Here is a 23,969-nt window from a genome sequence, read left to right on the forward strand (position 1 = left end):
GTGTAAGTGCACCCGTTTCGAAGTCACTTTGCTGTCCCCACATCCCCTTGGGTTCCATTCCAGTTTCTGTAGTGGTTCTCTTTATTGGTGCCAACCGCTGCTTAAACGCCGAGTTTCCTGTTGTATCAAACATATATTGCCTTCATATTTGACAAACCTTGTAGCGCTTTGCCTGGATGTGCGAAATGTCGTTCTAGGCAGCGGTCTATTTTTGTTGCTTTTTCTTTATATGGGTAATCGCATGTACAGGGAACTCGCCGGAATGCGGAAGGTCAGTTCATGCCTTACGGTAAGCGTGTAAGCCCTTAGTACGTTTGCTTTGCCTGTGTCCAAGCTGACCCTGTTTCCGAAGTTTCTTTACGCAGGGAAAATTTGTCTTCTTCACGAAATGTCTGGTTGGTTCGGAGAGGCGTGTGGTATCATCCGAATTCGCGTACGGGATTCATGCTGGGCCCAAACTGAAACAGTGAAGCAGGAGACATTTCCCTTACCAGCCTTCCAGTAGTCAGAATTTACAAGTGCCGCTAACAAGCTTTGTTTACAGTTTTCTATCAATACCGCACTCAGCATTCCTTAACTCATATTCACACCATATTTTAACAGAGAGACACTAACAGTGGCTCTGCAATGAGGGAGAAGCTGATGATCCGTTGCGTGGCGTCAACAATGAGCCGTGACAGGACGCGTAAGCACTAAGGGTGCCATGGCACCTTCAATGCTGACGAAGTTACAAGGAAAGTATCACGCCACGCTCGCACTCCCGTACATCTCTCGCCGATGCTGCCAGTTAGACCGGTGACGTGAAGGTCGTGATCACTGTGAATGCACGGTGTCCATTACCGACAGCAGTTTCTGACACCTAACCTCCTCAATCGGGGGTAAATCCATGCCCATTGCCATGGTTCCCAGCCTTAGATGGAAAAGAGATGCCAGCTGGCCGAAAAGATGTCGATCGTGTTCTGTGGAGTAGGTGTGTGAGAGGGCCCCGCATATGTCTCTCGCTTATCCACTGTGCCCGAAAAGTTCACGGCTCACTGCACGGCCCATGCTGGCTACAACGCCACGCACACTTCTAGGTGGCGAGGTTCGTGAAAGCGTGCTAATGAGACCGAACACATTTTTCGAAATGATCTGGAGAAAAATGTAGGCCGTCACCTGCACCTTTATCTAAACCCGTACAGTATTTCAGCTACCACTCTTGTTGTAGACAGGGATCACCACGTGTACTATATACAATCGGGGTGTTAAGTACGGAAGGATGTACACGCTGAAAATAAAAATAACAGCCGGAGCTGAAATTTTATTGACGCTCTGGGAGAAGGACAGTTGTTGCTAGTGAACTGTCGCACTTTGCTCGCCGGGAGTGCCAGAAAGTGTCCCAGCCTAGCAGCGCATTTTTAAAAATCCTCCTCATCAACAACAAAGGCCTACTCAGGTCCACTGCAGGAGGAAAACCTTTTCATTGAATTCCAACAGCTCCTGTCATGCGGTGCTCGAGACCATTCTTTGCCCCCAGATCTCATCACTTCATCCCTTCATCGTGTTATTGGCCTTCCCCTTCTTTGAGACTCGTCTCTTGGTATCCACTCTCTGATCCTGGAGGTCCACTGGCTGTCATTTCTTCTCACTACATGGCCAGCCAAGTCAATTTCGTTTTCTCTATTTGAACTCGACCTTGTTCCCTGACGAAGGAAGCTCGTTTCCTTCCCCTGAGTGTTACTTCCATCGTTATCTTTGGCCTATCATCAAAGGTCTCAGGGGCTTGTGTCCGCCAATAAGTGGAGGACCAGGCGCAAGGTGGCCCGCCTAGTGATCTACAGCGCGTTTATGAAAAGAGCGTCCTCCAACGATACATGCAGAACATACCTTCTCCGAAATTGTTTGAACAACTTGACCGCTCCATCGCATGTTTTGAAAAGACTTGTCACACGGTGCCCTAAGAAATGTGTGGTGTCACACGGCACGCAACACGTTGGACACCGGGAGGTCAAGGTTCACCAAATGAAGTCACACCAGAGTTCATGCCTAGTCCATCTGGAGATGGTATAGCAATGACGCATGTGCCCGAATTTTCATTGCAAGTGTACTGCAAGGGAGGAAGCACGGGGGAGAAAGGCACCTTATACGTCCGGAGATGGTCTGCTTTAGAATGCGGCGTTCGTCTGTAAGCACGTAAAACAACTGAGTGCATGAAATAGCTTTACCAACCAACTTGTCAATGGCTTCTTTCTCTAGCACGCTTACGTTTGCACGGAGTCGCTGAAAATGAACACTACGGCAATTTTTGTTAGTCTACGGGACGAGACGTAAGAAACGCTGAATATTTTCAAATGCATCGCTGTAATGCCAATTAGGGGTAATTGCAGACATCGCGTAAATGTTCTGCAGAGTAAGAAAAAGGACAACGCCCTGTGTATAGCCGCAACGGAAAAGTATGTTCTCGATTTGTGGGTTAGGTAATCGCCAACCTCCACAATAGACACAATGTTGCGATAGCACAAGCCCCACCCTGGACCGCTTGTCGGGCGCGTGGCTTAAAATAGGATGTTGTTCATTGCATTAGCAACAGAATCTTAAGGATCGCTACAGGAAGAATGTTACGGTGCCGTATTGTGAACATAAGGGAAAGGGTGAAACTGCGGGGTAGAAGAGGAGGACGGCAAAGCCCTACATATGCAGCGGCGAGTGATGTAGTGCTGCCACAGATATTCAGCCACGCAAAAGGATGGGGAACATGGTAACTCCTCCCGCATGCGCTGCTAGTACCTATGAAGCCAACGAGTGCCTTCATAGCTGCAACTGAACGAAAGCCGGCCAATAGTGGCTACATCACTCTAATGACGCAATTCCAGTGGTCGAAGACCCCTAAGACCGGGAAAGAGAGATAACTTTCTAAAGAAGTTTCTGAGTTACCTGATGTGAATAGAGAGCAGTCATTTTTGGCTAAGGTACTTTGCGATCCCTTAATCTAAGTACTGGATGTCTTGGTTAACTACGTTGTGCAAGCATTTAAAATTTCGAAAAGAAGTTGAAAAACAGTTCCAGGCTCTCTTTAAATAGAAAACACAAATTGCCGACATCTTCGGAAAATATTGAAAGTAAAACTTAACGAGCAATATAAAGTTTAGCTCATGTTTTTTCTAAGGAATACCATTTTTAACCCTTGAAAAACCACACCCGATTTCTACTTGCTCCTCAAATCCAACCAACAAAAAGGGTAGCAGATACTTAGAGAAGATGCAAACGGGGATTTATTCAATTGCCTCATCACATAAACTATGTTAATAGATACATCGTAATGGCTTCAATTATTATATCCATCAAAAAATAACATCGCCCATTGAGTTCAGCTCACGCTTAAATTCAGAGCCCTCCTTTGTTGACATCTTCCGATGTTTAAAGCCAAGCTTTTCCAATCTCGTCGAGCGGTTTCGCCGTCGCGTTAAATTTGACCTTTGTGGACCGCAACTGCGCAGCACCCTTGGCAACGCACCACGTGACTCGCCGGGCCGAGCGCCCCTGGCGGCCGCATTCACCGCTTTCGCCTCCGCTACCGCCTTGGCGCATGCGCTCACCGCATTTGGTACGCGCCTGACGACGTGGTTGACCGCGCGCCCATGAACTTGGCCATAAATGAGAGCGAGGCCGGTTCGTATTCTCTAAACGTTGCGCGGATGCTGGAGGCTTTGAGCCGTCGTCAGCAAGCGGCTTCTGAACACCCCCTTGGATATCACCCGGCGCCCCGTTGGGCTCTGAAAACGCTGGAAGCCCGAGCACAAGTCTAGACAAAGGAAGGCTTTGGATGGATTGTATAATAATCACAGCTAAGTCAAGGGTTAAACAAGTGAAACCAAGACTTAAGCAGGCTAAGCCTAGCTTTCGCTTTGCATATTTAGGGTTAATTGAGCTAAGCGGCAGCCACTTTTTTGCGCTTCCCGTCACTATATGTCGCAAGGGAAATAACGCTGTCTCCATCTATGACGAACCACAAAAAACTCACGAGCCATTTCACTCTGTGAGGGTGGACGACCAGGGAAGCTTTGTATCACACGTTATAGTGGTGAAATGGAGCTGTGACCACGAGTAAAAATTCATTTACTGCGACATAACCAATCATGACAAGTGAATTAAACTCTAAGTAATCATAGAGCGGTTCTTGCGGCTAATTGTCATATAGTTCGTGCTGGAAACGTTTTGTTAAAACAAGGCTTACGGCTGTTTTCTGCTGCACCATCCCAATTAAGTTGGCTTGGCTGCAAGGTTAGCCGCCCACATACCAAATGCACAGAACCCTAGCCGTATACACACGGAGTTCTTCTATGAAACCTCCTTTCAGGGCGGACCAGATGATAACATGCGCTCCAATTATGATAAGCGCTCCTTACATGACGCAGTTAATCTACCCACGGTGTTAAAAAGAACCTCAGCACAATATTGAAAGAGACCATCGCATATAACATGCCCTCACACACAGCCTGAGTACGAATTGCCCCGCACGTGAGCAAACTTCTAATGCGGCGGTGTCCGGGATGTCTTGATTGCAGGGGTGTGGCTGGGGAGGCATGCGGACAAAGCTTCTGCGATGATCAAAGTGGCCGAGGGCAAATTTAATTAGAACGTCTTCAGGACCTCTTATGCTGCGTGTCTTCAATTCCTGTTACTGCCTCCTATTAGGCTGAATAAATGTGAAGGTGAGAAATGGGAAGTCTTCAAGAGCGTTTGTTCTTCCTCGCCTGCACGGAAGATCCTGTGAGGAGTGTTCTGTAATAAGCGCAAAGTATGCTCCTAGAGCCGCGGCATTGGTTTCGCATACGGGCCGCCACTTCCCCCCCTCCCCCCCCTGGCGCGATGGTTGCTACGTCTCTGGACTTAAGCACGTCATGTATTCAATGAACGATTCTTGTTTACTTAAACCTTCTTTTTGCATTGGTTTTTCTCATTAATGTAGAAATTAGACACCGCCTATTGTGCATTTCACTCACGCCATTGGTTGGTGTGTTTGGAAATTTCTTTAATTTGGTGCCGAACTGGCCAGTTGATATAGCTTCAGGGTGTAAGTAAGGTGCAATAAGTAGAAGAAGGGAAAGAAAAAAGCACAATACGAACGCTGTTTTGTTTTGTTCTTGTGTTTTTTTTCTTCTTCTGGTCCTGTTTATGGTGCAGCCCTCCTAGACTCCAAATCTCTGTTGCACTCCTACCATGTACTGAAGACTGTGCTGCGGTACACATCCTTCTTCGTTGGCGGAAAGCGAAAAGCGAATTGTAATGTTAAAGCAAAATAGCCTGAAACAACCAAAATTAATGCCTTGTGGTGGCACCTAATTGCTTTATTATGCACAAAAATCTCGCTTTGCTGATGGAACCAAGGAGCAGAGAGCATGCAATGAGAGTATTATGTATAGCGCTGCGCATGTGCACGCAGGGATACGCAGGTGCACGCTTCGGAGCTTTCACCGATCTGCCATTAGTTTCTGAAATAGTGTACACACGGTAACTTGTTGTGCTGACTGGCAGCACGGGGGCTATAAGCCAGTTGCATAGTATATCTCTACACGCTGATGATAAGGTGATCATCTGGGCCCCACCTGAAAGTTTCATAAGCGTAACCCCTCGCAAATACATATGGTAGCCTGCTTTGGTATAGAGCTCAAACATCTTTGCATGAGCTGTCGCACTACTTGCCAGTGCTGCAATTTGTTAGGAGTAAGAAAAGTAGATGAGCTCATCTTCCCCAGTTTCTAAGAATATCGATTGAGAGTACTCGTTAAATGCTTGTGAAATACAAGTTGATCCCGTTTAATTTTGTACTTTGCTTTGACCTCATGAGCTTTGTACTCTACGACAGCACCTGATCATTCGAGGAGGAATTTGTATGAATAATGTTTGTGTGTTGCTAAAATTTTTGCTTATGGCATGCGTTTTCGCTTATCTGTAAATATGGCTTAATTAAGCTCCGTAAACCACGTAGTATGCATGTTTTGTGCCGGGTTCCAATGAGTTTGCTTTTATAATTTTTAGTTTACATGCACTATCATAAATTAATAGTAACCCAGACGGACGCCACGTGAGCCAGCAATTACCTGGTTTCTTTTGTTTCTTTTTGAATCATTTGTTTTATCGACGCTGCGCATAAAGCTCGGAAGAGAATATTGGCGGTGAGCGCGACCCCGGGCGCGCCTTCTTGACGTCCGCCTAGGGATCCTCGCATTTGTCGTCTGCTTCATGCGGATTCTTTCTCCCTATTGTTTCTTTGCGCTCGGTTGACGTCTGATGCTTGTCCGCGACAGATTTTGTGTGTGCGTAACTTTTTCTCATAATAAAAAACTTAAAATCGCATCCACTAGCTCAAGGCGTGAGCTAAAGAATAGTTCAGGATACCGCTACGGAAGAAACATTGCCGGCATCACCCCATTTTTTGCGAAGGCAGTCCTGTGTGGAGCGCGAAGAGTCGGAGCTAGGCATCAGCTTCTGTATTGAGCAATCTTTCGAACAAAGCGAACAGCCAGCTGCTAGTAACCGACAACAGCGAAAATACAAGACCAAAACAAATTCCAGGCCTCCGGGGCGGTCGGCTTTGGCAGAAGGCGTTACGATTCCCGGTAATCATATGTAAATAAAATAATTTTTGCAACCTTACTCAATGCTCGAAGCTATTGTATCACATCACTTTACATTTCCATGACATGAAAGTACGCCGACATGCACTATTAGCTGCGAAAACCGTACGTTGAGTTCCAAATAACCTACTGTGTGTATAGGCGCTTGCTGGTTGTACATTAGGCTTCTAACCAGTGCGGAGGTTTATTGAGGCAAAACGATTCACGCATACGGTAAAAATACAGTAACACTATGTTTGTTCAGACCTGGAGCGATATTTCGGTACATTTCCTACAGCCATATCTTCCCAATATTCAGATATACGTCATAGGAAAACTGTACTCAGGAGCACGAGGAAAAGGAAGAGAACACTAAAATTGAGCTGATTAGTGGTCCAGGTCCTCAGCCCAGGACAAGATAGTAAGAGTAATTTTCTTTAATTCATAGAACCCCATCCCGAGTAGACCAGGATTGGTTCACTACGCCTGGAAGGGTTGAAAAACAATAAAGAGCTGCTTCTAAATATTCATCGGTGTCTATTTATGTAATATATGCACGTATACTATTTATTGCGTTCGTTAGCGAGTATATCAAGCCATCTACACCGTAATCATGTCGTAATTGCTCGGGATGAGAGTCAATACGTTATAACAATGGTTACAATAAAAATTCGGAGCACAAAATCCGCCCTCGAGTACTGTGGACAACGTTAATTGTCTGGGGCGCGATCGCGGTGGCGTAGCACAATCCTTCTCGTCATATTTGCATGGTTAAAATTACCCCACCTTCCCGCGAGGGGAACCCTGTGGAGATGCGACGCATCTTGGGGGTTCACTTGGTGTTTCCGTTGGGTTGATTCTCTAATTGGGTGAAACGTGTGAGGAACGCGTATGATGTATTCTTTATTTAACACGCGGCGTAACGTTAACGATGACGGCCTTGTGGTCGCTGAAGTGTACTGGTAGTGGATGGTGAAGTAACAGGACCACCGTGCAAAGTGCAGCGAAGATGAAGTCTATGCACGTGCCCGAAATTGGAACGCCGGTGCTGGAACGACCGCGGCTATGACGCAACGTGGCGCGGCTATGACGCAACACAACCCAACACAATCCACTTTAATCCAATCCAAATCCATTCCAAGCCAAGCCATATCCAATCCAATCCAATACAATCCAATCCAAGCCAAGCCAAGCCAACCCAATCGAATCCAATCCAATGCCCCTTGCGAGAGAGTGTTCGCTATCGGAGAGGAGAGGGGGTGAGCGGCGGAGAGCGCAGCTCGCGCGGCGAGGAGAATGGGGGAGGGGTGTGGACGGACAACAACAACGCCGTATGGAGGGACAAGGCGAGTGAATGAGATGCAGTCGCATCTAAAACTACGCATGCTGTGGATATGCGCCTTCTTGCACACAGCCATAACGAAAGTCAATTTGTGAAAAGGAATGTGTGCTATACAGCCTGAGGAAAATACCCACGCGATCTTTCTGAGCCTCCCAAACATCCTAAAATCTACTAATCAGACGTTTGTGAAAAAGCTGAAAAATCAATGCGTTTGGCACAGAATAAAAAAAAAACATTCATCTGATACGAGTCAACAGCAACGGAAGAAATAGAAGACAGTCGCATGCTGTGCGATGCGCCTGTAGGGGCCCGCTTCTGAGTAGGTAGCATTACACTGTTGAGACTTCATAAGGGCATCTCAAAAATACCTTCTGAACACTTATCGAGGAGCTCTGACCGCTGAACCTCGCGAATAAGCTGGAAAGGACTAGTTACACACGATATTCTGACCGATGGTCTGAAGAAAGTTGTTCTCTCTATCCTGCTGTGTAGAAAACTGGTGGGGGACACAGCTTCAAATTATTCAGACGTGTTAGAAGCTGTCAAAAATAACCGGATTACCAGAAATACGCTTTTAAATGCACTAAACCATCAAAGAGGGCGATTTCTAGCACAGACACTGCTGCCCCTCACAAGGGTAGTGTAGCAGACGACAGCGGCGCGAGTCCCTAAGACGACGTCAAGGCAAGGGGGCGCCTCTCGAACATCTCACCGCCAATAGAGTAAGTACCAGGGCCGCGCTTTCTCCCAAGGAACCATGCCAATTGCTGTAAGTCTAAATATTGATTTACATAACCAGTCTCGCATGTGCTCTTTTGGCACGACAACCGGAACTCCACCAGAATTGTTCGAGAGCGTTTCGTAGAAATGAGCACTTGCTTTTCTTCGCGCATTTTGAATGAGCATCACGGCGGCGAAAAAAACTAAAAGTACGCATATGCCACCGTTTCGCCCAGTGCTTTGCCGTGCCTAGCGTATTCCTCGCGAAGCGAGAAGGGGAATTCCGATGTGTAGACACACCACCGCTAAACCTTAACTATTGCAAAACGATCGCAAAGTCGAGCGCTGGCTGGCGTGGAGTCCATTTGGGTTACTATTGATTGATGGTACTTACAAATGGCACTTAGCGGTGTTCCCCAGCAGTTCAAACGCCCATTGATGTTCTAAACCTGTAATTACTCCGTTCGGGAACGTCATCACAAATGCATCCTGGCTTTACTTTCGCGTTTCAAATAAGCCGCCAGCAACATACCGTACTGCTGGCGGTGTTTATATTGTAAGTGCTACATCCCAAGTAATCTACCCGCTTTGGACGATACTACCAACCGTATCGTACAAGCTATGTATGAAGCCCTCGTTGCACCAGTTCTTAATAGTAAACGCAAGAATGGCGTTCAGACGAAAAAATAACCTGTTTTCAGGGGCAACAACTTCGGTTGTAACATTTAACTACGAAGACATATTCGTTTTCCACTTCAAGTACGGCAGCATCTCAGTAGATTAGGTAGCACGATATCATCTGTGCCGCCATTAATGCAGTCGGGGGAAGGGGGCGCACTTAGGTCTCGACCGATTCTGTAGAGACAGAAGGCGCCTAGTATAGTGGAAACACACTAGATGGCCCCAGTTACAGCTGCCGTGCGTTTTGGCTGGTCATAAAAAAGCCGTCTCTTTGCTCGTTTCCTTTTAGCGCTTTTACAACTTAGCCAGTTTTTGCTCGATACTTAACGGAGCAACTTTTCTACAAGATACAACATCATTCTGTGAGAAGCTACATAGTTGCCTGCAGAAGCATTCAGCTGAGAAGGGGCTTCCTGTTGGCGTACACATCAACGACTGAAGCCCCAATAGTACGTCTCCTCTGTCATTTTTATTGCGGCCAAGATCCTGACAAGCCTGGCACTATTTGAGGTCGTCTGTGGTGCTAAGCCTTAATTAGGGCCACGTCGCCCACGTTTCGAAGTGTGTCTTAAATGGGCTACCGCCGAAAACCGAGTAGCCCACGCCTTCCGGCATCCGCAGCGTTCGCAAGATCTTTTGCTGTCCGCTGTGTTTTTTTTTTTTTTGCTGCTACCTCCGCTGCTTAGAATACAGGGAATTCCTCTCAAGGCTGATCTTCGCATTTTCTTTTTGCGTATTTCACTCGTCTTTCTTCCTTGCAAATACGTACCAATTGGCGCTCCTCAAGTGTTCAAAAACCTTGTAGTATTCGGGGCAGCCTTCTGAACAAAACAAGAAATAGTTGTCAAAATTAGAACGCATGTGAAGGTTTTCTTTAAAGACTTTTTGTGGCTACCGAGGGTAAATAAAGGGACTGGAACCGGACTGGAAGGGACTGGAACTGGAACATTTACTGCCCCTCGAAGATGCCAATGCTTGAAATTAGCTTCGTATACGAATTTTACACGCATCTTGTTTTTCGAGATTCTTTAGAAATTTCTCTGGGTATGTATCCCTACCAGCATTGGCAGTACTAAAACGAATTAAGCAACTTCCTGAACTACAGATTGTCTGGTCACCTGGCCACGAAACCCTCAAAGGAAATGAGTCGGCACACGCCGCCACCCGCGCGCATACACACCGGGCCGTTTCCCGAGAGGGTGACAAACTTCAAGATGGCGACATACCCAAGCCCACGCCCCTGAGAAAACACGCCGATATACTCGCCCACTACCGGCGCGGGCGCCAACAATACCCAGCACCCCACCCACACCTATCTAGAACCGAAGGTACAATACTCCGGCGACTACAAACAAACTCTTACCCCCACAATACCCTACTCCATGCAATGTACCTCACCCTCTACCCCGCATCTTGCAGATACTGCCCCCATCCTGGCACCCTATACCATCTGGTATGGGGGTGTCAACAAACCCCGTCCGTTACTCCCAATCCCCAACCTACTTACGAGCAGTGGGTGGCACAACTGACCAGCTCCGACCTCTCCTCCCAGCGTAGCCTGGTAGAGAGGTCCCGGGTGGCCAGTGCAGGCCAGGGTATCCCGGACTAGAGGAAACCCCCCACCAGGCGGGTGCCCAGACAGCAGCACCTAAGGCTCGCATAAATAAAGTTTATTCCTCCTCGTCCTCCTCCTCTGGGTATGTATGTATTGCATTTATGGCTCGCCTATTGGCTGCTGCCGACAACGGCCGCACCAACACGCATTGATTCAAGGCAGGCGCAGTTCCTGCCTTTCCGCAAATTAAATAGAACTGAACGGTAAATAAGGAAGGAGAGAATTGCTCATGCTCTGAGCAATGTAAATTTGGCGGCAGGAAGATGTTGCAGTAGGTATATGTCGCTACTGTTTGCGTGGATGATCTCACATAAGCGACAACGCACTGGAGGTTAGTGTATCAAAGTTGTTGGCTATATAAGTCAGTTGTGCTGGAAAAGTGGCGGCTTTAGGCGATGGTTTTCTGGACTCATGATAGATACAGGAGCCTGGTGACTGGCCTCAGAAAATAAGCCGATGTGTGATTTTCCACAGACGTACTATTTTCGGACAAGCACCTAGCCACCCACGTTCAAAAAGTTTTCGTCGGTTGAAACTAGTCCGTTATCACTGTTCAGTTAACTTAGTAGTAGAAGGCTTGTTTCTGATGATATTATCATGGCATTTTCGTGCACACGAATATTTCGCTGGTGCCTTTCTTTATATACCCCCCTTTTTCCGCAACGTAATCGAAAATCAAGTGTCTGTACCTCTGTGTGGTTCCTCCCAGTTGTCCCAGCCACGCCGTTATGCCGGCAGTGGGCCTTACATGAATAGAAGGGAGTTAGGTTTCTACACCGATGCATTATGCGTGCGGAATGTACTCCATGTTGCCACACATCAGTATCTAATGGTTAGGTGGAGAGGCGCAATTAAACTTCAAAGAATAAAGAGATATAGACGAGACTTGCCCATAACTAGAGCACGCAAATGCGGGTCGAGTTATCAAAATTCAATATGGCCCAGGTAACAGCCTGACTGTGCATTAATCCCAAGAACGTCAAACAACTAACTACAGCAACATCTGGTCATACATCCCCTGATCAAGGAAAGAATTCACGAACCCCTTCGATGCTTGCTAAAACTTCACCTTTCTGTCCTAAAGAAAGTTCAGAGAAGCGAGAAAGCTAAAACTGCGCCCAATCGACCATCAATCCTTCAAAGACCCAAATCGCAAACCAAGAACGGACCTATGCGGTGATTTTTGAGAAGTAAACGCATATACGAGCGACCGAAACGTGTATGAATTCGTGGTTTATGAAATACAGTTATCGTTGTGTACTCTGCATTGACAGGCAGCGCGAATCTACAAGAGTTCAAGAGAAGAAAACAACAACATAGACGAAACGAAGTGCTACTATCAATTGAAATTTTATTTTGGAACAGCACCGCTTATATACAATAACATGGTGTCACTGAAACACAAGGAGGATATCAGAGATGCTTAAAGATAGCCTTAAATTCTGTACATTGTCACTTGAAACACTGAGCTATTTTACAACAGTTCGCCACGAGCCCATAGATATTGCAGTTCTTTTGCTGACAGCGAAACGGACAGAACCCTTGTACCATTGTCACCCAATCTAAGAATTTCCGCGTGTAAAATGGCTTAGAGAGAGAGAGAGAGAGAGAGAGAGAGAGAGAGAGAGAGAGAGAGAGAGAGAGAGAGAGAGAGAGAGAGAGAGAGAGAGAGAAACGTTTATTCGAGCTTTCTAAAGTGGGAGTGGTTCCCTAATCCGGAAATCCATCAAGTGAGCAGAGAACCTTCGCTCTGGATGCCAGGAGCTGCTGGACGTCCAGATGGTCGCTGGTCACCAGGTTCTCCAACAGCTCTGGGGCGGGAAGAGGGGATCAGAGAGGTAGAAGTTTGGGCTTAGTGTTTCAAGTGACAATATATAGTTTTTTAGGCTATCTTTTAGGCTCCCTGTCATCTCCCTTGTGTTTCAGTGACACCATGTTATTGTATATAAGCGGTGATGTTTCAAAATAAACTTTCAGTTGATAGTAGCGCTTCGTCTTGTCTATGTTGTTTTCTTCTCTTGACCTCGTATTGACTCGCGCTTCCCGCCAATGCAATGTATTACCAACTCGCCCAAGCTTCCGCTCTTGCTATTGTACTCCTTCATGATCGATGCGTCTATTATCTGATCTAGAACAGTTACGTTTTCGCGATTTTCAAGTAACCGTTTTGAAACAATGCAAGCCCGGTTTCAAGCACGCGCCGTGCGTCCAGAGGTCTTATCAGACCTTTTCGGTCGACCAAATGGTCTATGGAAAAATGCATTAGTTCTTTCACAGAACGCCATAGGTCCGACAAGAAAGCTTTCGCTTTATAGGGATGGAGCCCCGTTATGGCTGAAGTGTTATCTGGCGATGACTTCCATTGTGTTGTCCATAGAGCTAAAGTCGTATCTTGTTTTGTATTTTGTTCCCTGGGTTTGACCGGTTCTGGACCAAATTTAGTCCTTTATTGATAAATAAAGCACCAGCGAATAAGCGTTTGTTTGAACTACTCTCTTTTTGTGTAATCTCGTTGCCGACGTCAAAAGGTTCAGGGGCCTGCTTGGCCCCTGGGTGTTGAGGTGCAACCTGTAGTTCAGGAATTAGGTAGTAGCAGTGAAGTCCTTTATTGGGAAAGGAAAGGGTGCTTGGTCGGGTAAAACGGGAATAGCATACAAGGAAAAATAGGCATTTCGTGTGTCTCAAAGGGCCATGCATGCAGGCAGCTTCTGTTGGAGGAGCTTACAATGGAGGAACCAGCTCGACACCAGTTTGAGATATCGAGCTGCTTATAGACGAGGTTGTAGACACCGGCTCACACTGCTCGTGCGAGGCCGCTCTTAATAGGAAATGTGGCTAGCGCGGCGGGGAATTGGGAGCCATGGTACGGGGGAACTATGGTGAGGAACTACGGGGAAGTGCATTTTCAAGATAGTAAGGATGATCTACGAGTGCAGCGCAGAGCCAGATTAAATGGTTAAGGTCGGCGATAGAGGGCCCTGAACAGTGCGAGCAAAGTGATGTCTCGAGGCGAAAAAATTTCGATATGATAGGAGGGGCAAAAGCAGCATTGGCAAGGGTTTTGTTAATGAAAATGTCGTTTGGGCGTGGTGGAGAACAGACGCCATTGATATAGCCAAACGAGGTGCTTGATGTTAGGTGGCATTGGCGCGCGTGGTTAGCGTGATCTAGTTGCTGGCGAAAAATGGTTTGCGGTACAGCAGTACAGCGTCGGTTATCCAGCGGAGGGGTACGAGAAGCCCCTCCCTGGCCGCGGACTAGTTGCCATTTCCCTGCATCACATGTTCTGGTACCCATGATAGGCGATTCTTAGTACCGTTCTGAGCGAGTGTGTTGATCATGGCTTGAATTTGGGACACCGTGGATGAGAGAAGGCTTTGTTGAACTCCTGACAAGCAGTTTTGAAGTTGGCGAGAATACCACGCGAGGCATATTCGGATCTGCACCATGCTGTCATCGGTGAAGACGTCAATTTCATCTCACAACTGCTTGTCTAGGTTGCCACGAAGTGCCTTATGGCGTGGACGTATCCTTGCTCTGGGAATGCCTTGTCTATGATTTGTGGTGTAATAAGTCGCCGTTCCCAGGGGAAAGGCGGTGCCTGACTATGCTACTACAACCGCTGAAATTAGGAATAACTTGTTCACTTGTGGTTCTATGCTGTTGCGTAACATTACAAACACCAATTGCAAAATTGCAAAGCCACGTGACGACCGTCAACGGTGCAAAGGTGACTAGGCAGTTAAAATCTTTGTTAAAGTAGCAGAAAGCTACATAAGGTAGTAGAGACTGCAAAAAAATATCAGTGCTAAAGGACCTCAGGAATATTTGCGGCAGAGAGTAGAAACGAGCACCGTTACGCATTTTCTACAACATCTAGCATAGAAGAATAAGCTATCACAAGTGCGGGAATTAAAAAAAACCGAAATCCCGAGATTGATGTCTGGTTTTTATGTCCCTGACAGCACGCAGGACCGAAAAAAATCAGTTAATTTCTCCCGCTGTGCTCACGAACGATCATACCGTAATAGAAAGCCATTTTACGACTTACGGAGCGAACACGTACACCATTCGTTTTCCTTCGAGGGGCGGGGATGTTGAAATTATGTCCCATAAAGATGGCGCCATAGATACCGTCGCGCCTTTTTCTTCCTACATCTCGCAACAGCCGTGAGTTAAGGCGTCAGGCTGAAACACCTTGGTGAAAGAAGCTCAATGTAGTTTGTTTTGTTGCCCTTTCACTTTTGTTGCGTGGTACATCTTTGCTCATTTGTCGGCGGTGCTGGAAGGCAACCTTGTTTTCTGCATGTAGTAAGGGGCTGCGTACGGTATGCCCGATGGCCGATATCGTATGCTGCTTAACAAGTTTATGAGCTATTTCGGCTGCCCTGCGTATGGATATACACCTACGAGTACTTTTCTAGCGAAGGTAACTGCGTGATAGAGTCAGGGTCGCACCGTATTTCAATGGCCTGTAGTGGGGGAGCAACCGGGTCCTTATCCTATCAGAGGTGGATCCGGGAATGGCGCGGGACTTTCAAATGTGCCAGTAGCGGTCTCTTGCTGAATGGCGGGAAGCCCGGATGGCATGAATTGTAATGCCAGTCCAGAAGACGTTTGAAGGGGGACGGCAATTCTTCCACATTCAGCTTGCTGGTTGTTTGTTCGTATTGAGTTCTTCAAAAAAGGTAAAAATTAAAAATACTTATTACACTGTATAGCTCAAATTATAGCCACTTTCCAGTTTGTTTGCCGTGGGCCACTAAGCCCCAACCACGCAACGGCTTACATTGGCACAAAAACCCATATATTCCGGAAATGACCCGTTTAATCGTTTTAACATTGTAATTGAAGATTTTTATTTTAAAAAGTGTGTTTATGCACAGTTTGCTGTCGGGCATAACGGGTCAAATATTTGGTAGACATTTTATCAGAGAGGAGAGGGGGTGAGCGGCGGAGAGCGCCGCTCGCGCGGCGACGATAATGGGGGAGGGTTGTGGACGGACAACGACGCCGTATGGAGGGTCAGGGCGAGTGAATGAGATGCAGTCGCATCTAAAATAGTATCAAGGCCCCCTCCCTCATCTATTGCAACCGCAGCATCAGTTTCTAAAAACTAACCGTGGTACAGATCACCCCATGTTTGTCTGCAATCAAAACTATAGGGGTCCCAGACTTAAAAATAAATTAATGAGAGGTGTGATCACACAAAAAATATTATCGTGTTCTCTTTCTGGCACTCCATGGTCATTTGAATGGGGTAATTCGTTTTGGTGCAAAAGGCTCATATCAGCGGAACGAAGTACGCCTACTAAAATCGAGCAAACATCGATTCCTGACCCTATTCAACGTAATAGACCTTTCAGATCAAGCCTGCAATGGAAACTTAGTTTCCAGTGACAAGTCAGTGGAGCAAGGGCAATTACGGCGCACGGTGGCCGGGGTGTAGTCGTTGTCCCTTATACGTTGTCTTTAGCGTATGCTGTGCGTGCTTTTGCAATAAGGTGCTCAGACAATCATCACCGCATGCCTGCATGACAACCAACAGCGTTCACCTTGGTCGCATCCCCTGTGTGGGAACTCCTGTAACATTTTCCCAATCTCATTTCTGCATACTGACCAGGCCGAATATAATATACACAAGAAGGGGTGAGCTTGACATCCGCGACATTCCCTTTCCAAGTCAGTGCAGGCCGGTGACTTCGGGTGTGGTGACAACATTAATTAAACGTTTCTGCACCTTAAACGACCTGAAAGTTACAAAACCATCCTTTTTTAGGAAATGGATGACTAAAAGTTATCGAATGGGGCACTTTCGCAACAACAAAATGCAGTAAATAAAAGAGGCAGACTTACTGCATCTCAAGCCACGTATTTAGGGGCTAAGCCACGAAACCAACGTTCGGTGGCAGAGGCCGAGCAGCAAGCTCGTTTCAGCAGTCGATCAAAAAGATTGCATAAGGGTTCAAGGCTAACCGGTAGACTGCGCTACATGTAACAGGAACCACCCGGCCTGCGCTGACTTGAAAACGGAATGTCGCTAAACCTCCACCTCTGGATCATATCTGAATCGGACGGCCTGTCGCCTAAGCAGCTATGGAAAGCTATGAGCAGAACTGCATCAGGACCATGTATGGCTGCGGGGTGCTACGGCTCGTGAACAGAATTCATCCATATCATGCACGCTTACGGGGGCATGGCAGAGAGAAATTCAGCTTAACGCTTTGACGCAGCCACACTCATGCACTCCTTTGTGTGAGCTTTCCTTGACAGGTGGCGCCTCTGTGGAGCCCACAGTAAGTTCCACTTTATGACGGCCGCTCATGAATGCGTCCGTGCCCAGCAGGCCTTTGTATTCAACGGGAATGACTAACATGCTACAAAAGAAGAGTTACATCTGCATTTTCAGGCAGAGAGACACGTAACCATCCTCGTCACGCATCCATGTGCAAACATGGCACCGTCCATACTACCTCATAAACTCCTACCCTCCCGCATCTCAACTGACTTGAAAGGTACAGCAACCACGTCGCGAACACAAACAAGGGTGTCAGGGGGAAGGGAACGAGTTTACATGAGTGTCACGAAAATGGTAGCAAGCTCTCATCACGTGTGCCGGTAGCTTAGACGTGCTGCTGTTCCTGCTTGCGCGCTTGCACGCTTCTCGCCAGACGCGTAAGATCCTTTACATTCCACAACGACCGAATGATACGTCGTGAGCGCTCGCTGGACTTTGAGCGCGACTGTGGCATAGCAATGAGGAGAATGTTTGGTTATTTTCGTAAGCTTACCTATTTGCGCTTTCGTCTTAAAGTGATGCATGGAAACGGCGCATCGCCACCTTATCTCTGTGGTCCTGCATGACCACAGAGATAAGGTTGTTGGGAAGGAATGCATAGGTGAACTGACGGGAAGGGACTTGTAGAGACTGCAAGAGTGTGGTAATATGCCGGTGCCCTTGCTTCCATTCTCGGACCTGCTGGAGCCCTTCAGCGTACGTCTGCTTGGGCCATGGAATGCATGTAGTAACCTTTGAAGATCGCGCTTCGTGTGACGGTGTGCATACAAAAGCGAGAGCGGCACCGCTTTCGTGGACGTCGGAGGCCTCACGGGAGTGTGGATGCGAGTGAAGAAGGGGCCTGCGAACTGGGCACGTAGAATTTTTTTGCGAGACACTCACGTACCCTACCCTTTTTACAGAGTCACGGTGAAGCCGTGTGGAGGCGCCTTCTTGCGCCCACAAGAATGAAGTGAGATCTCATTGCATTCATGTCGCGTGCGCGTGCAAACTTGCGGACCCTGCAACGACGACGCACAGCTACCGTATTCTAGAGTGTAATTTTGTCAGTCTTCGTGTTCGCCGAAAACCCGCGGTGATGCGACGAGGCAAGCAAGAAGAGGTAAGCGAAGGAAGAAAGGCGTAGGAATAACATTGTCGGCCTTTTATCAGCTTTTGGCAAGGAAAGGGTCCAGTTTGCTGGGCTTTGTCTTATCGTAAGTTGTAAACCGATTGATTGTAGGTTTTAACGCGCCGACGCAACGCAGGCGATGAGACACGCCGTAGTGGAGGGTTACGCATCAATTTTGACCACTTGGGGATTTTAAACGTGCGGCGAAATCTCGTACACACGGGCGTTTTTGCTTTTTGCCTCCATCAGAGAAGTGGCCGCCGCTGCGGGAATCCAACCCACAACCTCGTGCTCAGCAGCGCAATTCATTAGCCACTGAGCCACCGCGGCTAATAACTTGTAAACTGCTTGGGAACCTGTTGTTTGGTTGGCTCTGAACACGCTCAGTGCGACCCATGGTCTAAAAAACCGACATGAGCCGGAAGCAAGAAAAAATGAAAGAGGACAGTTTTTTCTTCGTTATTCTATAAAAGTGCACACTCTTCTAGCATAAGAAAGAACACATTGGACGACGAGGCGTTAGCTCACAAAATTGGAAGAGAGGCTTGTGAGGACGCCGAAGAGATGTGAAGTCGGTACGCGCTGTTTTCGGTTCTGAAAACCGCCGTTCTGACATTCCGTTGCATGCAGTTAATAAAGCGATTGCGCTAGCCGCAATACTCAACAGGAGGAGTGATAACACGGGAAATAGAGCAGTGCCGCAGTCGAAGCACACGAGCTCCGGCCTGGACATGAGCACCGGCCTGCGTACATCATCATGCATGCTGGGAGGAGAGATAGGAAATTTTTCTTATTTCTTATTTTCAAATTACTCTAACGTCTGGGATATTCTTCCTATTCAACGTTTCTGGGTGACACGTTTATTTTTGCATAAAAAGCGGGAGTCCTTTGTTTTAGAAAATTCGCGTTACATTTGACTTATTGAATACTTTTTTTTCTCATCTCTTGAAGCTTCAGGGGGAAAATGACGTCGTATCAATTATTTAAGCCTCCCGCTCCTGGTCACTCACCATAATTAATAATGAAAATAGTAGCTATAATGGAGCTTTCTTAGCGTACCGAAGCGGTGAAATTTGTAATACTAAGTGTATCAGCACGCAAAATACACTGTTTCGTAAAACCACGCTTCCCCAAAGAAGTGAATTCTTTTGAAAATGCAGAGTCCACTAGAATTAGTCCCAAATCTATTTACTACTTTGCTGTAGAATAAAAAGAAACATGGCATCCGGCACTCCTAAAGGGCAGTCTTAGCGGACAATGCAACTCTGTATAAATATTTTTATAATAAATATGTCAGAGCGCCGCTCTCCGACGTCTCTGTTGACTACATATCGTTATCTGCACATGGAGAAGGAAAATTTTGAAGAGAGCGAAAAAAATTGTTTACCCTTATCCACCTCGTAATTAAGGCTATCAGAACCTGTGCATTCTTATGAAATTGTTGAAGAGGGAAATAAATGGCATAATTTATTTTGGCAAAACACCAACAGAACGCATGTTGAAGGACGCTTCATACAAATAGTCACCCGCATTTGCTTTCACAAAACATGCGTCAGAGGAAACCAGAGGTGGCAGCCTGAATGCATTCTGGAAGCAAAAAATACTCGCTTCTTCTCCGACACAGCACAAAGCATCTGCAGTTTCCCATTTTAGTGCTCACTGCGAATGCGATGGCGATGGTGACTGCGTTACATCGATATTAGTGCATGATTGAACGAACGAACGAACGAACGAACGAACGAACGAACGAACGAACGAACGAACGAACGAACGAACGAACGAACGGACTGACGGACGACGGATGGACTGACGGGCGACGGACGGACGGACTTTCAAACCAACAGGTGGCTCATGAGTTAGGATAGCTTAATATCCCCCTAGTCGCTATGAAAGTTAAGGCACACATCAGCAAAAATAATTTACACAAAGAAGCTGCCGCTTTCGCCTGCGCCAAAATTGAAGGCACAGTATCCGGGAATGCAATCCCCAACGTGCTGCGAAGCACAACGCTTATAGCCACTTCTAACAGACCACTCTTATGGTTACAATAGTTTGCCGCTTATATTTGTCGGCCTTCTACATACGTGTCGTTAAGTTCCATGGCGACAGCGCTGTCTTTATTCCGATTCTTTGTCCTCCTACCGCGAAATGGGTTTCCCATTTTGGTCAATTGTTTTGAACCTGAACACAGAAATCAGTTGCATGAAAGGAGTACTGGCACCAAAATCAAAATCCTAAAAAATAATATAATTGGCTTCAGTACTTTGTGAACCCGCCTTCCAGGAATTTCTGTGGCGAGCCACGCAGGGAAACACATGGAAAATTGTTTTTTAATTGTTCCGGCCGCAAGCTACATCAGATTGCCAGCTCCAGCGAAATCACCATCATTGTGAAGAAACACATTCTGCACCCTGGAAAACGGCCAGTTCTGGATGACGTCGGGTAGCCCTTTCCGGAAGCGGAAACATTCCTAGGCTGCTGGTGTCGGTGGGCTCGTTGCGGTAGGCCGGGTCTCTAAACGGCATCTGCCACTTTGGCAAAGTGGCAAAAATTTGACGGAATGTTTTGAAAAACCAAGGGAAGGCCAGCATCATGAACAGACACGAACTGAGATGTGCCTTACTTAAAAATTAAACACCGTAAATACCGTAAATGCGGAAAACGTGCGCGGCAGCACGGATTTTTCATTGATGTCTCAACTTGCAGTTTTGCCGTCCCACTAGTGTGACGTAATAACGGCCTACATTCCCCAGAACCGAGATTTGTGCTGCCGGGCCCCGAAACTGATCGAAAGAAGTGCACCGTAACTATTCATATGCCGACTGCTGATCGGTTTTTGCTTCATTTTTATTATCAGTGAACGAAGAGGCATTGTTTACAACATTGAAACGAAAAGCTGAAGTTAGGTGGCCGTACTCCTGTGAATAGAAATCAAATCAAAGGCAATCTCAACTGGACCTCCATTTCTTATCGTGTTCACGATTCCAAGCGCGCCCTTTTGAAGCATCCGCATGTCCGCACTCTCTCGGCAGCAGCTCCCCGCAGCGCGAATGGTTCTCTTGAGCGTGGCAGGGGCGAGAGGGTCCCCGCGGTCGCCTCATCAACAAGGTCAGCGGTGTCACGCTCAGCGGGACACGTGGGGCACGCTTTCGACCGGCCCGGACAAGACAGCCGACGTCGAAAGAACCAGACGGCGGCGGCAGCTCCCGAAGGTTTCGTACAGATGAGCGTCTTCCCCCGCTCGATGCAACAGCCCCTGTTTGGGACATGCCGCAAGGTTCTGCGTACGTCCGTGTTGGTGCATGGTATGGCACTCAGAAGTAATGAAATGCGCCACGATTTCCTGTTGCCCTTTGGCTACTTCAATATCGTCACAATGTCAATCAGCAAAGTGCGTACAGTAGTGAGTGAACAGCTTCAAACACACGATGACGCCAATCGTACATGTGTAGAGTAAACCCACGTTATTACGAAGTCCCTGGGATACGCAAGGCTGAAAGTTGGGCTGTTTGAGGTTGACTTGATTACATATTACCGGCGAAAAAGGCACGGACCAAGTAAGAAGTAAACAGGACGAGCGCAGCCATCGTCCTGTCTGTTTTAGAGCAGCGCACTTAAGCGTCCGCTGCTGTGGTTTTACGGCATCGCCGGCCCCCTTACTGAGCGAACGAAGGGGACACCGAAAACAGAAGGAAACCGACGGAGAAAAGGGTGACTAAACTGTAAAGGAGAGGGCAGTATGCCGATTCCGCGCCACAGAAGCCCATCACGTGCAGCGTGCTGCACGTACATAGTCCTTCGTTGTCCTCCTTGTCGTGTGGCACGTCCGAATCCCGTGGCATTTGCGCGGGAGGTTTTAAGTTGAACAGGTGGCTAAATATAGCCATCTTGGAATAGCTGTCAGTGCTAACTTCAGTTACCAAAAGGAAACCAGGCATGACACTCCGAAGACATTCGGCGAAAACTGAAGGAATTAACAGTTGCGTGCATACATGTCATCACAAAGACAATTGCGCAACCCATGCGTGCTTCCGGTGATTGCTTATGGGCAAGTTAGAGCTCAGAAATTTGGGACGTACTAAGAACTTTGAACGATCACTTCGGCCGGCCCAGCGTGCCATGAACAGAAGAATGATAAAAGTAACCCTTGGACATAAGAAACCAGAGTATTGGACTGAGAGACGAATTAGGTGAACGACATTGTGGCTCAATTTAAGGGGAAAACGTGAAGTTGGGCTGGATATGCGATCCAGATAACTGACAATCGGTGTACGACCAGGGCAAGGCTGTGGCTACAGGGATGGGGGATGAGAAAGGAAATTTAGTGGAAAAGAAAAGATTCGGACCGCGGAGAATGGGAGCAGTTGGAAGATGATATGAGAGGCCCTTATCCAGCAGTGGATATTAATACAGGCTGACGAACATGATGATAATGGCGATCATGACGACTATGATAACGATGATATGGGTAATTATAACGACGCATGTGCGAGTTATTTAAAAAAGCACTAAATATTCGTTTTAAACTGCTTCTGTTTATTGGTAACAGTTTCTGAACAGCAAACTCCTTCCTCAGAGCTGAAATTTAACCGTAGGGAAGGGTAATGATTGTGAGGTGAAGGAACAGCTCCGACAATAAAACAAAATGGTATAATAATTAACCAGCCCGGAAGTAGTAGAAAAATACGCGTGGAAGGCTTTAGAAGAAACGCAGTGGCAACAGGCAAAAGAAGAAAGAAAACTGGGAGAGAAAAGTGCATAGAAGCAAGAGAGTACCAACAGAATGAAGCAAAATACAGGAATGACAACTGGGCGAGTTCACACCTTATGTCACTCGTCGCTGTTCAAGGAGCAACATAGTTTTTCAAGTCGAGAGACCCGTAGAGAAAACTCAGAATTTTTACCCTAGAGATGAGTTGCCGCTGTTGTCCCAGGGTCCAGGAAACGTAACGCAATTCAAACTTGCCTCCAAGTCATTCACAACACAGGAGGTCAGCTTCTGTTGCTTAAAAGGAGATTAAAGGATGGATGCCCGGCAAATGTATACCCTCTTGGGCACCCCCGGCCTCGGACAAAGCGGTGAAATATTGATTTTCAATTGATTTTCATGCTGATTTGAGTTAGTGTAAAACAGATCGTTTTCTGTCTTCCTTGAGGGTTTCAGTCCTCGGCATTTCTGAGTGCCACAGGACGCACTTTGAGCCCCAATTACGACTGTACGCAACCGCGGTAAGACATTTAGGCAGTCAAAGCCGCCACAAAAACTGCTTCGTCCCGATAACAATGATACCGATTTTATCGCGAACTTCAAACAGATAATGGAGACTTAAGGAAAATAAATGACTCAGTGACGACCCCCAGCCACTTTGCGGCCATTTCTATATGTCGTCACAGAATCTGAGTCGCCGCCTACCTAAGGCACGGTTAAAAAAACACGAGAAGCCCTGTTAACGAAATGGGTGCTTGTAATGGGCTCCCTATAGTTTCGTTTTTTCGTACTACCAGAATGCTAATGTGCGGTTGACACGCTGATAAATATGATTGACTGCTGGGCCGTATTACGGCATCCCTGCCGACATTGCGTCACTGTAGTGCGAAATTTGAAT

This window comes from Haemaphysalis longicornis, unplaced genomic scaffold (assembly GCF_048455015.1).
Source record: "Haemaphysalis longicornis isolate Haplotype H1 unplaced genomic scaffold, Haemaphysalis longicornis Haplotype H1 scaffold_112, whole genome shotgun sequence".
Lineage (NCBI taxonomy): Eukaryota > Metazoa > Arthropoda > Arachnida > Ixodida > Ixodidae > Haemaphysalis > Haemaphysalis longicornis.